General features: G+C 39.1%; 1 long non-coding RNA gene across 1 annotated transcript; it reads right to left on the bottom strand.

Moving 5' to 3' along the window:
- Nucleotides 1-1,727: 1,727 nt before the first annotated feature.
- LOC141802395 (uncharacterized) lies at nt 1,728-16,124 on the bottom strand. The gene is made up of 3 exons (XR_012599473.1): nt 16,016-16,124; nt 13,194-13,336; nt 1,728-1,917 (listed from the first exon to the last, which is right to left on the bottom strand). It is a non-coding gene; the product is annotated as an uncharacterized LOC141802395 (long non-coding RNA).
- Nucleotides 16,125-17,148: the final 1,024 nt, after the last annotated feature.

Here is a 17,148-nt window from a genome sequence, read left to right as displayed (position 1 = left end):
TCGTTCAGAAACTGATCATAAATCTGGTAATGAAGTGTTCGCTGTGAGTTTAAAGCACAAAACACTGAATACAACCATCATTAAATCAATATAACAGAGGATTAATATAGAAAACTGACTGATAAATAATATCTTCCTGAGACACAATAAGGTGGGTTATTAAGAAGCTTCACAGAGTTCACGATCAGATGGGCTCTAGATAAAGGCTAAATAGTTCATAAATAATCTCACAATTGCGCATTTTACCAGAAAATGATCCATATGAGCTTCTAAACAGCACACAGAATAAACAGAGATCAGGTTTTCTTCATGGTAACGTGTTTGTTAAACAGGTTAAAGAAACAGACAAATCTCTGTTACTGTTTCTGTTTGATCAGAGTTATTACAGCGCACATGCCCAACTGCACAAACAGCTGTTAGAGCTGACTGACAGATGATCCAGAGGTGATCAGCTGATGCCGTCATCACTGAAACACGTCGCTTCATGTGACGCTCCGAAGGAGAGGATGTCCCATTGCTCTAAAAACAAATCTCCTCCATCCTCTCTCCTCTCTTCGATTCCTCGCGTCTCTCCCATGCATCTCTGGTAGGATGGACTAAGACGCAAGTGAACGACGCAAATGGAGGAAGGAAGGATGGAACTTTGGAGCTTTGAGACGCACCCATGGTGTCATCCATGATTTTCATGGAGGAAGTCAAATTTTGATTGTTTTCAGATCACAGAACAGTTTTCCACTTCACCTCAGTTCATCTTAAATGGCCTCAGACCCAGAGAATCTGCTGGTGTTTCTGAATCAAGTGTAAATGTGTTTTACCTTCTGCATGGTGCTATAAGAGTATAAGAGTATAATAAACTAATACTGCTTTTCACCCCACTGTAAAACTTCTCAAAACACAAAGCCAGTGTGGAGCCAGCCAGCCAATAAAAACAGCAAACCTTTAAACATAATTAAAGATTAACAGTCATTAGTGGATAATAAAGTGGGTCTTAATTTAAGCTGTGCCCTTCATCCTATTAATCAAAGCTACAAACTGGTATGTGTAGTGGAAATCAACAGCACTCACAGAAGTACTTGAGCGTCTCTTCAATCTGCTCATACGTGAGTCCAAGAACGACCTCTGGCTTCAGCAGAGGCGTCTGCAGCCAATCCTCAGTATCGTATCCAAACACACTGTCTGCTCGCAGGGTGTAGTTGGGCTGACCCTCTGACAGGAGGCTCACGATCTCCAGCTCCGGCAAGTTGGAGCAAAGGTCTGCGTATGAGATGAGGTTGTTTTTATTTTTTTGTTAGCGTTTGTGTTAGTGTAATAAATATGTAATTTAGGGTTTATGGCTCAAAATGAAAGGAAAAGAAAGAGGACAGTTACCTCACTATAATAACCTTATTTAACACCGCACTGCCCTCTAGAGGTAAGTTTATGAACATGCAATATTTCCCTCACTGAAAAGGGCTCATTGCTCATATACATTTATTATGCTTGCAGAATTTAACATGCTTTCAAATTCAGATTAATAAAAAATTCAAAATGTATGTATTTGTGTACAACAGCTTACCTGTTAAAGTTGACACATCATGGCGTCGCTGTCCCAAGTCCCTGAGGTTCCCAGATGAAGCCAAAAGAAGATCCTGTGGGGCCACATCCAGGGCCCCCAGCACCTCCCCCTGCCCCTCATTGAGGGAGAGGGCCGGCTGGGTGTCCAGGTGTGGCCGTGGGGACCAAGAGGGAGGAGAAAAAGGAGCAGGAGGAGAGGAGGAGCAGGGAGAAGAGGCAGGGTGGGACAGCTTGACTGGGGCTGGAGGGTTCAGGGTGAAGTCAGTTTCAGAGCTGAGTGTCCCTGTGAGGGACTGAGGCCCCCTGGTGGATCAGGGAGACAACACAGGCTTCCAGGGCATCAGGCAGCGATGGGTCAACGGGCTGATAATGAAAAAATCAAAAGCACAAAGAGGAAAGAGGAAAGAAAGACACATAAGATCTCCACTAGACGTCTCCGTAGTGGTTGAGTATTCTGCATCAGCATTTTGTGCTTCTGTAATATGAAGTACAGGGAAAATCTCACATTTTTTTAATGTTGTTTTTATTTCTATATACAAACGGACCTCCAGCGTTGCACAACTGCAGACTGCAGACTGTGGATATTTTGCTTTTCATTTTATATTCCAGATCATCTTTAATTAAAAATACCCGCAGGATAAAATGACACCTTAAATCCAGCAAAGGGTGGACAAACAAAGAAAAACAATAAAGTTATTACGAAAAGATTTAGTTTTCCAAAGATCTAAACTCTCCCAGCATCAAACCCTTTGTTTGATCAAAGAGCCTTTCACAACAAACAAAGCTGGGCCGGGCCTCCTGTCCATGTATCAGGGTCACAAAGATCAAGTTTCCACTGCCAGCAGCTACACACAGATCAGGTTCCCCAGCATAGCTGACACTCCTATGAACACACAGCACGAGGCAGCACATATGAAATACATACAGGCTGGGACATACAGTAAGAAAGTGTGTCTCATTAAAATGTAAAAATGACAGCAATAATCCCCATCATAAGGCGTAAAATAATCCTACAGTATACAAAATTTACACTATACTTCCTTTCCAAGAAAATAACTCTCTGGTCCCCAAATTAAGTTCCCACGCACTGAGCTATTGAACATGAACTCATTTGGCAGTTAATCAGCCATAGTTTGCTACAATAAACACAAACTAACAAAGCAAATTTATGTATGGGTGTAAAATGACCAAACAGCCCCCCAAAAAATCTCAAAAACATATTTTTTTCAGAAACTCTGACTCAATGGGGGAAGGTCAAGTGCAATCTCAAGACAGCTTTAGAAAACTTTCTCTGAATACCAACATAAGTCAAGAGTGCCTCAAGATGTTATGTTTTGGCCATTTACAGTGATCTTACAGTCAGTGCTCAAAGAGTTTTTAAGACCACCCATTAAAAGAAAAAAAAAAAAACTAGAAAACTTTCCGCATCATGAAGTGTTTTGATTTAGACTCTTTCTTTTTCTGTGAGCTCTTTCTTTTAACTATCTCGAACAGAATTCTTTGAGAAGTCAGAAACTAATCAAGAATTTCTTTCTTTTACCACGTTTTACGGTCACATGCAGTTATTATGTACGATAACAACCACAAAGCACATCTTGAACTGAGCACTGCTATTTCAGCAAGACATGAGAGAGAACTTTTTTTAACATACACCACAGCTCCATTAATGTGAGATACATCTTGATCATAGACTGTATAAAACATTGACGTAGTCTCGCCAACACCACCCGTCTGTTTCTGACACAGAAAATGAAGCACATTGGCTACAGCAGCCATATTGGTAGTGGCAAGGGCTTCGCGTCGGTCACGTGACCCTCAGCTGTGCCTCTTATTGGGGGAGCTTACGATCTTAATATCCCCTGAATGGAATACAGAGGAAAATACCTGAAATACCTTATCTTACAAATGTGGAAGCTAGAAGCAAGTCCTTCATTTCAACAATGACTCAAAGAATTTGGAAACATTTTCACTTGGAAAGATTGCGATACAAATTGTCCAACAGAGAAAATACCTTTATGACAAAATGAGAGGCCTTGTTGGATAAATGGTGGACTGCATCTGACAAACCTCACTCTTGGGTTCCCTCAGACTGCGCTTAAGCCTTCAAAGACTGCATCTTAGATGACATTTGTGTTTGTCACCAATTTGTTTTTAACACTCTCCTGCTTTTGTTTTTTTTAATTGTTCATTTCTGCTCATTTTTTTCATTTTGTTCATAATTTTTGTCTCTTTTGTACAACTCCTTTCTGCGTGGATTCTGCACACTTTATTACCCAACATTTACTTTTCTTATTCAATTTTTATTTCAGTTTGACTTTTTGTGTGCTTTGTATCTTCTTGCCTTGAATTTGCCAAAAATAAATACATAAAAATTAAAAAGAAAGAAAGAGAAAAAAATTAATCAAAAATGACATAAAACCACTTCAACATTTTCTCTGTTTTGAATCAAAGCAAATAAATGTAATTCAGCAATCAAAGCATTACAATATGCTTTACTGTCTATTTTTATTCTTTTTTTTTTTTAATTTTAAACTTCATTTAACATGTTGTAACAATAATTGTATTTATGAAGATCGTTTTGCTTAAATAGCTTGCAGATCCTGGTGGATTAACCTTTACAGAACCATAAAAAGTATTTCAGTTATCAACTTTACGCCTACTGTTAATGTAGTGTAGCAGTAGCAAACACCTTACACTGGGTAGTAGTCTAATCAACTTCTGAATGACTATATGTTTCCTTTAAGAAACAACATTTTGCAATAAAGTCAAATTAATGTTTTTTTTTATTTTTTCTTTCTTTCTTTCTTTTCTTTTTTTTTGCTTCAGGTCATCTATCACCAAAGGGTTGACATCTGGAAATTCCCAGAACATAGCAAAAAAAAAAAAACAGCCCAGCCAAGAAAAGGTCTTGTTGCACTGCAAACACCATCTTACATTCTGGTGACATTTTACAGAAGATCTCTTTTCATAATATTGAGTCACATAAATGCTTCATGCTTAATTCAGGCTGCTAACAAAAGGACACTTGATACCTCAACCCATTAACTGTAGTCAATAAAGCATGCTGGCTGGAGGGCAAAGGGTTAGGCCCAGTTAAAGTGACAGCTACTCACTGATCATGGTCAGAACAGGATGAGGCACATACGCTGCTGTGTACACAACATGTCACACACACCTGATTGCACATACACTAGCATGAGAATCAAGAGCTCCAGTTCCTTTATTTACCCTTGTCTGTTCCTTTTTGCACTGCATTACATCCAATCAGCTGAGTGTCTTGGATCACAGCCAACACTCTCCCACCCACCCACCCTCCCTCTCTTCAGAGCAGACCCAGCAGCTGCACACACTTTACATTTTCAAGCCTTTATACTGCCCTCTCATCAGACCGTCTGTTTCTGACACTGATGTGTATGTGTTACAGTGAGAGTAATGTAGTCACCTGATCAGATAACTGAATGATTGCATGTAATAAAGACACATTTATCAGGTAGAACATGGAGGGGAAACAATTTGTGTGAATAAAAGGGGGAAAAATGCATATCCAAGCTTCCTTCACATCCCTCTGTCACTTCTAATTTAGCAGTGAGTGAAACACATGGCTGGTTTGGTAACTGTGCAGCCAAGCGAGGCCCTGTCAGCCACTTTGGGGTGACAGTAGGGGACATGGTTATTAGCCCTCTCAATCCTTTCTATTCTCATCTTTTTAATGTGCCAGGCAGGAAGCCAGTGGAAGAAACCCAAACTGTCAGCTGAGTAATCAGCAAGTGCATCATTCATACAGAACATAATGGAGCTGCAGAGGAGATTAGCCTTTGGGTTCAGGAACAGCAACAGAGAAGCAGCTCAAAACAGACTTAAAATGCCTCCAGGGTTTCCACAAGTGTACTGTAAGCAGAATGAGCGTGATGATAATCTAATAAAAAGTTTTTAAAATAGTCACATGAACTGCAGTGGGAGAGGCGGGTGATCTGAGATAGCAGCTTAATGTCACGTCTGGCCTGAAACAGTGGAGCAGAGAAAATGACTTTGACCTTGGAGTATGGACTGAACCTGAGCTCAGATGAATGGAGGCAAAGGCTGTTTGAAAAGCTCTACGTTGGTACTCTGAGTAAACAATGCCCTTCCAGGAGGGTGTGTACGTGAGCAGAGGCACACAGGGAGGAAAAGGATACACACACAGGAGGGGGAGGGAGATTTCACCAATGGTCTAGAAGGAGGGAATCCAATTCTGTGAGTTCTACAGGCCAATGGGAACTTATTTCACACCTTCCCTGTGACTCACCAAAGTGGGAGGCATCGGGTTGTGCTGCACTGTCCTATGTCTGATCATCTGTTGTGTTTTTTGTGCCTTGACCTGCAAATCAAATTTCCCTTCCAGTGACAACAAAGATCTGAACTCTGAACTAAACCGAGTACAGCTTCCAGGGAAAGTCATCAGGAGTTAATTGATAATAAGTTCACATTTTCTAGTATGATTGGAGCATTTCAGCCAAGTTAGTCATTTTACACATTAAGAAAACTGCAACAAACTAATTCATTCATGCATTCAAAGACGCACTGATTTTCAAATGTCTGGCATTTACAATCCGTTTTTCCTACTTGGAAAAAGTGGTGTTCTCGTCAAATTTTCAAATATCCGACAGTCCCTGAATGTATCATATCTAGCTACATGCTTTGAACCTGGGGGGAAGCGAGAGTGATTTTTGTGAGACTGCCGTCCACATCTCGTTTATTCACACGTCCTTTTTGAAAATCTGCAGAAAATCAACCTTTTGCTCTAGCTCAATTCTGTACAAAACAAATAATTCTACACTCTTTACTGCATCAAACAAGCCCTGAATGATCGATATTTGTCCTGTATTTAAATCTAAAGAATTCTTTGAAAATTTGCCTCCATCTTCCTGGTGTCATGTTTCAGCTTGGGGCTGCTCTGCACCAATCAGCAACAGTTTGTGTGTTCAGAGCATGTTAAACTGGAAATACTTCACTTTTCTTTGATCCAAGACTTGAATTAAGTGTTTTGTACATAGTTCCTCACAGCTTTTAGCCTTTAGCCCTGGTTCTCCTGACCTCATAGAAGTAAAGAAGTTCATATTGCAGTGAAAATTGAGTCCACATCGAGTAAAAATGAGACAGAAGCAAAAAACGTCCTAAAAATCAAATCAGCTTATCTAAGGTGCAGGACTGTGTAGTTTTTGTAAAGATAGAACCATAAAACTTTTTTCATGTGCTCCTCATGCCTCAGGGTACCTAAAATTGTGTTGTATATATTCCCACCTTATTTTTAAATGTTTTTTTAATGTCTTTTAATGTAATTTTAATGTCCTGGAATTCAAATTCTTTATTTTGGGACCTTAAGCAGATATGAGATTAAAATGCGATTAATTAGATTAATTAATTACAAATCCTGTAATTAATTAGATTATTTTTTTTAATCGCCTGACAGCACTAGTTTAAAGTTTAAATTTCCATGTTTTTAATTTTCTATTTCTACAAACCTAGAACAAGATTATGACAGAACAGCGGCTGCATAATGCAAAATAAACAGAGTCTCTATTGTCCCATCAACATCTCAAAGAGCAAGCAGCACAGGTTTGCTTTTCTGGCTTAAATATCAGCTTGTTCTCAATGGTTATCATTGTACTAGAATATTTAAACAATACTGAACAAAAAATAAAGAAAACCTTTTGAATTCCTTGAAAATCTGCAAGAAGCCGTGTAAGAATTACAGTACAGTAGTTAGGGCATCAGTGTCATGCTTAAAACCCTTGAAGTGCAGATAAACCTGCTTTATAGTAGCTTACAACATCCTGCAAACAGGCCTTCAATTCATGCAGAGGGATAATGGACACATGTTCTGGATAAGAGAAACTGTTTAAAGATTATGTATCATGAGAGAGTGTTACAGGCTAAGATTATCCCATCATAGAGGGATGTTGGTGCTGTTTACACGAAACTACCTGAAAATTTATAGGAATCATTTTATAACAATGCACAACAAATTAACACCATTTCAGGTTATGTCAGTTGAGGTATTAAACACAAAGTGACAGTAATTGTGAAAAGTAAATGTGTACTAAATAAGTGAGTAGTGAAAGATGACCCTGTAGTCTGTCCACAGTTTGTTATTATGCAGTCTGCAGACAAGCGGACGTGCGTCAAGTCACAATCTGAGGGCATCATTCAGTCAACCAACTGTTTGCAGTATACCTGTTTTCTGTTTGTGCACACACACACACACACACACTCTCTCTGCATCACAAGACGTTTATAGAGCAATCAAACTGCATTATAATGTTTAACAAGAGACACATGTCATTTATCTGTTAGAAACCAATGCAATATCCTTCAGCTCAGAACATGATATCAGTGCACACAGAACTAAACGCTCACACTGATGTTTGAATTTGATAAGGCCACTGATCTTAAAAAGCTACAGCTTCATGTCAACCTCGGCCGTGCCCTGTAAACTACATCAGGTACATGTGTATTAGTCTCAAACTTGTCTATTAGTTTGATCTCCTTCGTAATGTTGACTCGTTTGGTTAACTTAACAACCTGATCTGACAGGTTTCCATATAAGGAGGAGTTTATTGGTTGGTCTGTTATCAGTCGTGATGGTGATAGAAGAAACAAATGTGAAACAGAGGTTACAAATTCAGATTAGATTAATAAATCCTTACACGCAGCAGAAGATTATTGTGTACGCTCTCATGGCTGAGGATCCCTTTTATTCAAAAGTTGAAGTGAAACTTGTTTAAGTCTCATAAATCCTCTATGAGTTATCAGGCTCTGCTCCACCCAATATAAATACAAAGCCTATAGGATAATAAAGCTAAAAAGGACAGGGTATGATGCCTGATACAGAACAAATATTGACTCTGACCACACTACACAGAGCTGTACAGTCCTGAGAAACAGACTGATGAAAACCCTGAGGATGATGGGAAACATATCTGTGCAGAAGAAGTATCTCTGAGTGCTTTTTGTCTTATAATCATAAGACATGCACCAATCGATGACGATTTCCTTAATTTTGGGAGATTGGTGATCAGTGATCAGTGATCGGCCCATCCTTACATATGAAACTGATCTTATATGCTCTCAGACCTAAAACTCAGGACACTTTTATGGTTGTTAAAGTTAAACATAAAGATTTTATTGTTTCACAAGCATTGTTCAATGATTTTCAATAAAATAAGATTGGAACATTGAAGGTAGTGCTGCACGATTTGGGGAAAAGGTGCGATTTGCGATTAGGTGGACAATATTGCGATTGCGATTGTGCTTGCGATTTAATAAAAAAAGTTGTGTCATGATGAGTCTACAGACTTGCTTGGTTATCATGGAGAAAAATCTGAATTGCATGTGCTGACATTGCGATTGCGATTACGATTGCGATTGGGATTGCGATTGGGATTGCGATTGCGATTGCGATTGCGATTGCGATTGCGATAATCGTACAGCCCTAATTGAAGGTATATGCTGTCAGTTCTAAAACATAAAAATCGGTATCGGCCCAAATTGGTAACAGCAGGTCAGGCTTTATAAAGATCAGTGATCAGTGATCAGCCAGAAAACTGTGATCAGTGCACCCCTAATAATCATGTCTATTCAACATAAATAATCTTCCTTTTTACTTATATATGTCTGACATACAATGCTAAACCAACAGATTTGTACATGTAGAAAGAAAAGCCAAAGTTTTACCACAGAGGCTGAAAACAGTGCATGTTTTTCTGAAACCTGACAAATAATGGGGTCTATGTAAGAAACCTAACATTACTCTGTTAGGAAAACAAAAGGAGCGGAGGAAAAAGACACAGTACCACAACAAGGAGGTAAATTACCAACACTGGAGAAGAGAGACAGCATGAGAACGGAACAACAGGTCGGTGTCCAGAGGACCCTTAAGTGAACAAGAATGCCACCCTGACAACTGTGAGAGCTAAATCTGGACAGCATCTCCGCGAGAAAGAAAGTGGACATAAAATCCCAAATACCAGTTAGCCACTTTCCAAAGGCCAATCCACTCTGTTCACTCAACATGAAGTCCTCGAAAGCTGCTTCAGGAGCAACTCTGGCTTAGAGAACTCCACCTCAATCAACCTGCAGGAGGTCTTTGAGGTTTGAGCAGAGGAAAGACCAGGGAGCCAAAGACTGGAGCAGTGTAGAGCTGAGAGTGAGACCACTGACCAAGCAGCAACCCCAGGTCTAAAAATACGAATTGTGGAAGTGATAAAAACAGCTGTTATTTGAGATTCAGCTTGAGGCTGGCTGTAAGGATACCAGAAATCACATACACACCAAGACAAAAGAGCGTGTATCTTCAGAAAAATGAATATGTCAACAGCCTGGTCAAAAAAGCCTTCTTCATTTCTCATTTCATAGCTCATATTTCTGTTAGCTTACATTGTAAAGGGGTGAATTTTGACAGCCATTATCAAAGCTATCAAACGTACAAGTTTTACCCGTGTAAAGTCATGGCTAACATAACTGATGGATGGACATCTTGTATCTGTCTGCAAAGAGGCTAAAGTCTCTCCTCTTGCCTCATCTGAAATTTAAAAAAAAGCTAGGCCGATTGTGGCATTTCCAATATGGCATCTGTCTGCGATGGGCTTCAAAACTCCATACCAGAAACACATTGGTGATGTCACAGACACGTCGTTCACATTTTATACAATCAATGCCAATGATATGCCCCTTTTAAAAAGAAACGTCAACAAGGTTGAGAGAAACATTGGAATCTGCAAGTCTGAGTGATGTCCCCTGACAAAGTTGAGCAAGATTAAGCCGATTCTGCCGAAATAACATAGAAATGGCAATGTGGATGGGGTCTTTTTTTAACCAGCTCAAGAAAAATACATACCTTTAAACTAGAGACAGATAGATACTTTAGACTAACTTGTATTGTCCGATGCCTGTGTGTACAAGGTTAATATAAATAATGGACAAATGTCTCAGCCAGCTCTGTCAGTGAGGCTGCCATTGAGAAATCTTGATGTCCATCCTCATGATAACACAGTTTTCCTTCCTAAATGAAAAGGGATTACATCTGGAACAGTTACTGGCTGGTTTTTGATTATCTTATGTATAATGCAGTTTTATATTGCTTCTGACATAAATGTAAGCATTATGTCAATTTTCTATCTAAAGTACTTAACAGGTTAAGATAACCATGTATATAAAACTGTAATGAGAATGAAATCATGGATATTTTGTACTCATACAATTTTTTTATTTCATCAATGACAAAAACAAAAATGTGATATCAGCGTCATCAGCGGCCTGCGCTCCAGTTAATGACAAATATTGGCTGACCACTACTTCCTTTGCTGTCTGACCACTGGAGACTTTACCTCCAAACCTTTTGACCCAGCCTCTCTTAGTGTGAACACCTCTCAAGCTACAACCAAATTGGCCTTTTGAATACATAACTACAGATACAAACCACATATATCATTAACTAAACTGTACTGACTTTACTGTAGTTCAACTATTGATGTAGTTATAGTGTTTCAGCTTAGAGAAAACCACTAAATGTCTGTGAGTCAGTAACCCTGATGTTACAGTGTGAGACAATTATATCATCATTATTACAGAGAAACATAAGTACTGTACTTTAGCTGAACAGCTAGATCAGCACATCTGTTTCTCTATTTATATCTCTGTTTTCTACCCATAGGCCTCAGCTTTAATGAATAAACTGAGGAAACAGGAAAGAAACAGTTCCATGGAACATTCCTTTAAAGGTCCCATATTATGCAAAAATCACTTTATTAAGTCTTTTAGTGAAATTTGTGGGTCTTTGGCTTTCCTCCCAGCCCACAAAATGTGATATTTAATGACAAAGCCTGTACTTATTAGTGCTTATGAATGTAAAATCCTGACCTAAAATGAGCTGTTTGGAATTTCCGGGGTTTGCCGATGTCAGCAATTCCCTTTTTTTCAGGAGCAAGACTGACCTGATTGGTCAAACGGAGCAGATACCCCCAAACCCCCTCCCCGCCCACTATGACAAAGTTAAAGAGCCATCACTGCTCTGTTTTTGGCTGTAAACAGTCACATAGTTCCATGCACAAGCTTCCCATCTCAGAAGAAGACAAGACTAAGTGGCTAGAGTTCATTTATCAAGGAAATGTTCCAGCTACACTCAGTAAAACTGTGCATGTGTGTGCTAGGCACTTCACGGCCGACTGCTTTTCCAACTTTGGACAGTACAACAGAGGGCTAGCCAATAGACTGGTCCTGAATCCAGGCGCATTACCAACCATCCGCCAAAAAACCTCGGACCCTAGAAATGTCAGCATTTTAAATGCTGTGTGCTGTGGAGCAGATGTAAGAGCTTTTCCTCAGTGCCCCCCCCCCGTCTCTGTGTTAGCTTCAGGATGCTAACTGTAGCTGCAGTTAGCCTGTTGTTTTAGCCTGTAATGTTACGGCAAACGAGCTTCGCTGTTTTCTAAATATTGTGCCTTCGGAGCTCGTGGCATCGCTCTCAGTGACGCAGGAGAGCGAGGCGGTATCAGCGGTGGCTCATTTACATATGAAGGCCACGCCCACTAAATCAGAGCGTTCTGAACAGAGGGGCTATGGGAGCCTGGAAACAATGCTGCTGTGCTTGATTTATTGGCTTTTTGGACCAAAACACGTTACTAGCATTTCATGAAGACATCAATGATCCATATTAAACTGCAGAAAAGGAGCGTAAAATGCGACCTTTAAATTTTTTGCAATAATGCTGACAGTTACAGCACGAGGTCAACATGTTCAACCATCAGTGCTGACGTCTGATCAAACAGCCAAACATTAAACAACAGACACAAAATACAGACATGTGTCTCTCCTGTTGACACCTGACACAGTTCAGAGACAGAAGTCCTGCTCAGTCAAAACAGAAAATGCCTCAGGAGGATAGGTACGTTAGCAAGGTTTGTTTAAAGGTGCAAAGACCAGGGCCTGGCGGGAAATCTCAAACTTGACTATGACTCAGTGAATCATACAAATCTTTTTTTACAGACGAGTTTATTATCTTGATTTTACCAGTGTCTTCTTCCTCCTGACAGGAAACCCCTGCCTTAGAGTCCAAACTTCCTTAACTGACTTGGCGGGCTAATTGTCTTGTAAGTAGTGCTATGGCAATAAATAAGTTCTTTTTTTACCATTTATAACAGGTCATGCAGGTCACATGCACCAATTCAGCACCTTTAGTCCAAATGTGAACTAACCATGCTATAATATCCAAAGCTATGTATGAGAAGGTAGAATAACTTCAAATTCAGCACTCTCTCTTCTGTCCTCATAGACTATGGCTACGTCCGTATGATTTATTACAACAGTTCTGGGAAACAGCTACAAAAAATCATTTGACATCTGTTTGTCATCTTTAAACCTAACAATCATTGTCAACTTAAATAAAAGGTTTCTTCTCTGTTAATTCTCAAGATTCTGTCCCCATAAATTGATTAACTAAAGGTTTTTCAGTGCAAAGATTTCAGAAAGTATAAGGAGGAAAAAAAATAAACTGGTCAAAGCTTCAGCAACAGACACAGAGACAGCATGCTACATGCTAATAACACAGAGAGGACTATCAAATCATTAAAGTAATTAAAAAAAGAAAACATAAACTGACTCACTGTGCTGCTTTGGAGCTTCTTTCAAAGATGCTTTGTGTGTGTAGCTTCTTGTTTCCTTTGGTGTGTGTCCATCAAATCAAAGGATCTGTGCTCATGTGCTGCTTCACCGGCCGGCGTCTGTCCTGTCCTGTCCTGAGAGCGTCCTGTCATGGAGAGAGAGGGAGAGCAACAGTGAGGCGGGGCTGAGAGAGAAATGAAAGAGGGGGAGGAGGACCAGGAGGAGGAAGTGAGACGTATGCAGAGGCGTGCTGGTTTATTATGGTGTGAGCAATATACAAACAGACACGAGTTTGAAGAGGAGCTCGACTGGAGTCTGTAAGGAAGTTCTCTGTGGAGGTTCCCTCTTCCTCATTAGTCCATGAGGAAGAGGGAAATCATTAAGTCATTTGCATCTGCCAGCCTCTGGTCCCAACAGTATTATTCAAATAAGATTTGCCTGTAGTTCAGTCGGTATGACAGAGGGCAACAATGCAAAGTCTGTTTCCCAGCAGCAATAGTCAGTGATTTACAGACGGTAATCAGTGATTAATTACAGGCTATCTAAGACAGAGCTCGCCTGGATATTTTGTGTACAGAGGATACATTTGACCGATCATTTTTTTTATACTTTAGTTTATAAATGTATGCTTGTTGCTTTTCTGTAATATTAATAAAGTAATCAAAATCTTTGGACCTTATTTATCTTAAAAATGTGCACTTGGGCTTATAGTTTCTTCAGAAAACACTGAAGCCGCCTTTGAGGAAAATACAGATATTCATTTACAGAGAAACAGCCTCAGTGTGTAACATGATTTACAGAGGCCTCTGTCTGGTAAAGCTGTCTTAAATTAAAGCTTGGGATTTAATAAATCTTACAGTTAAATACTAACATAAAACAAAAGCATATTCAGAAAGACTGACTGCTACTTTTAAAGCTAATTCTCCCCTAATCCTCTAAGCTTTTTTTCCTGAAGTTGTCTCCGCAACTGTTGACATAGTGGTTTCGTTATAGCTGAGTCTTGTTTAAGTCTTGCATGTTTTCCAAAAAAGGGAATTGTACTTTCTCATGAATACTTCTGTTGTACTAAAATAGAAGAGGGACTGCCACCTCCTTTGTTATGTTAAGTAACCCGATACAGCCATGATAACACAGGAAGTCGCACAAATATTCAATTACATCACATAAGATGTAGTCCTGAAAATAAGAGGCTTTAATTTCACAACTATTCTTAAGACTTTAAGCCGCATTTGGAAACAAAGCTGAAGACGTTACAAATACTTCATCAAGATATGTTCGACAGAACATTAAGCCTTATGAGACTGTAAGACTAACACTTCTTTCTGCTAAATTTTCGAGAGAATAAATAGAGTTTCAAGAATTAAAACAGCAAGATAATCTTTTACAAGAGTTAAAAAAATATGTTTACATGGTTATTAAGGATACAGTCACAAGAAAAGAGAAAAAAGCCATTCAAGCTAACTAATTCTGGGCTGCTGTAATAAAGAGAAGGAGTTTGAAGTTATTTGATGATAAGTCATCATTGAGTTGAAGTTTACTGCTAAAGAAAAGAAAATATCTTCTATTGTTGGTTCCAGTGGCACAATCACATCAGAGTAAAACTGTTTCCCCACATGTTTTGCCACAAGACTTTAGTGTCCTTGTGAGTTCAATTGGTTGCGGGTGAAGACTGAAGCTTTTCAATAGCATAAAGAAAACTGAGAGGGGAAAAAGACTGTGAAGAAATAATTTTTCAACGTTTCCTCAGAAAAAATAAAGTCTCATAGAAGACATTGCTTATATGGTTTATAATAGTATATGAGACTAAAAGTGGGAGCCAGGCTAAGCATGCTGCCAACTTATGGTAAAAAGCAGCAGACACTGTGAGAAATTTTGCTTTCACATATCACCATCACATCAGCTGTCGAGTTTAAAGCTATAAAGACAAAAACAAGGAGGACAGTCCAAGAGATGAGAAGTCATGATTCATCTATTCCTCCCCCCTGGCTGTATTTCAGAAAGTCATCATGTGTCTCTGACTTCATCCACATGGTACAATACCTCAACCTGATTTAAGTTTGGTTTAGAGTTAGCTGTGTTTTCCATTCTGGATGAGTGATGTCAGTTTGCTCTCATTCTTCATTTACTGTGCTGAACAGTGTAAAGTAAGATTTGCACACAAAGGTGCCATTCATACCCAGCCGGCTTCTGTGTGTACAGAGGGAGCACCTCTTGTTAGTCGACTGTTTCTGAAGTCAAGCTGAATGTATATGAGAGATTTTTTATTATCTTTACCATTTCAATCCCCTTAATAGAATGTTTCTGTTGGTGTTTTTACTTTAGGTAGACTAATGAGGTTTTAATGTTTACTATATGTATCAACTGAGGAAAAAGATTTTTTTTTTTTTCAAAATAGGAAAAATCAAATCAAAAATACAAACTTACAGAGATTTACAATGTTGTTTGGATGTAGCTTTGGAGTCATCACCGCTAACTGTGCCTGAGAAAGTAACCGTATGAAGGGGGCTAACTTGGCTACAAATAAAACGTACAAAGCACATTTTATGATTCGAAACTGATTCATTTTTTTGTGTCTCTTAAGGAGTCACATAACTTTAAACGAAATACATAGGTACTGTTCAAAAGTTAACATGTCAAACAAGGATTTTCTGGAGCCGAAACATCAACACTTGAACACAGAAGGAATCCCACACCCTGCAGCGTTATGGAAAAATCCCCTCACCAAGTTTGGGCTGTTTAAGGAACTAACACCGAAGCGACAGGTGAAAATCAACTGTCCTTGAAACAATAAGATAATTTATAATACAGAAAGTATATAACTCACATAACTGTTTCATTGGTGTCTGTGAAAGGCTGTCGTCGGCGGTGAAGTTTCTCTCAGAAGCGAAGTTGGTGCTCAGCTGTCAACGGTTGGTCTGCTCCCAGTTCCATTTGGTCATCTTTGAAGCGGGGCATTATGGGACATGTAGTTTTTGAACAAAGCGCATGTCTCCTTTCTGTACCGTACATTTCATGGAAGATAAATAATGCACTTTCAACCTTAACATGACCTGACCTTAAGTGTCTCATAATTCACTCAAAAGTCTAAAATGTCTTTCATTTTCATGTAACAGCCTTTAACTAATGTACATAGGCCAACGTATACATGCCAGGGTGGTGGTCTCATAGGAATTAAACAAGGCCCTATAGGAGAAACAGGTCACATGTGAGTATTTTAAGCCAGAGAAATCACACCAGTCTCTGGTGATATTTTTGGTTGTCCTATCTGACACGGATCATGGCTGCACAGCGAGTGTGGCCAAGAGGTAACATGCTTTCAGAACTAATAATACCAAAAAGCAAATCTATATAGTGTGCTCGAGAGGGTTTTCACTTCTAATAATTAAAACAAGCTATTATTTATAAGATGCAGTGTGTGTTGTTTCATTCTGCTAGTTTGTGTGGCATTAAAAGAAGTACTTTAGTTGAACTCAGCCTCCTCTCTCACTTTATCTGATTCATGTTTACTAGAAAGGACACTCATGTGACTGAACCAGAAGTTTGGCTATTTTAACCCTGACAGCCAACATCCAAGCTGGACCCTTCTCACTTTTGATACAGCCTGCAGTGCTGCATGTCGAGCAACTTTATTCATGAGTGTCTGTTTCCCTCTAGTGGTAAACGAATGAACTAAAATTAAAGGGTAACAATAACCAACTGTGTCATTAGACAAACAACATGGATGTATGACAAATTTCTTTCTTTGAACAAACTGCATCAAATCCCCCCCCCCCCCCCCCCCCCCCCACAAAAAAAAAAATAAAATAAAAAAAATAAAATAAAAATAAAAAACAAAAATAGAAATGCAGTGTCATAATCAAAAATATTAGCAGATGTAGACCTGCCTTCTTCCACCTTTAAAAAAAATACATGATACAAATGAAATACAAAATGAATAGTGCATTAAATCATAAAGCA

The sequence above is a fragment of the Halichoeres trimaculatus genome, unplaced genomic scaffold (assembly GCF_033239565.1).
Source record: "Halichoeres trimaculatus isolate MK-OKI-2021-1 unplaced genomic scaffold, fHalTri1.1 fHalTri1_scaffold_2, whole genome shotgun sequence".
Taxonomy (NCBI): Eukaryota; Metazoa; Chordata; class Actinopteri; order Labriformes; family Labridae; genus Halichoeres; species Halichoeres trimaculatus.
Note: the sequence above shows the minus strand (reverse complement) of the source record. Positions and strands in the feature narration are given on the sequence as shown.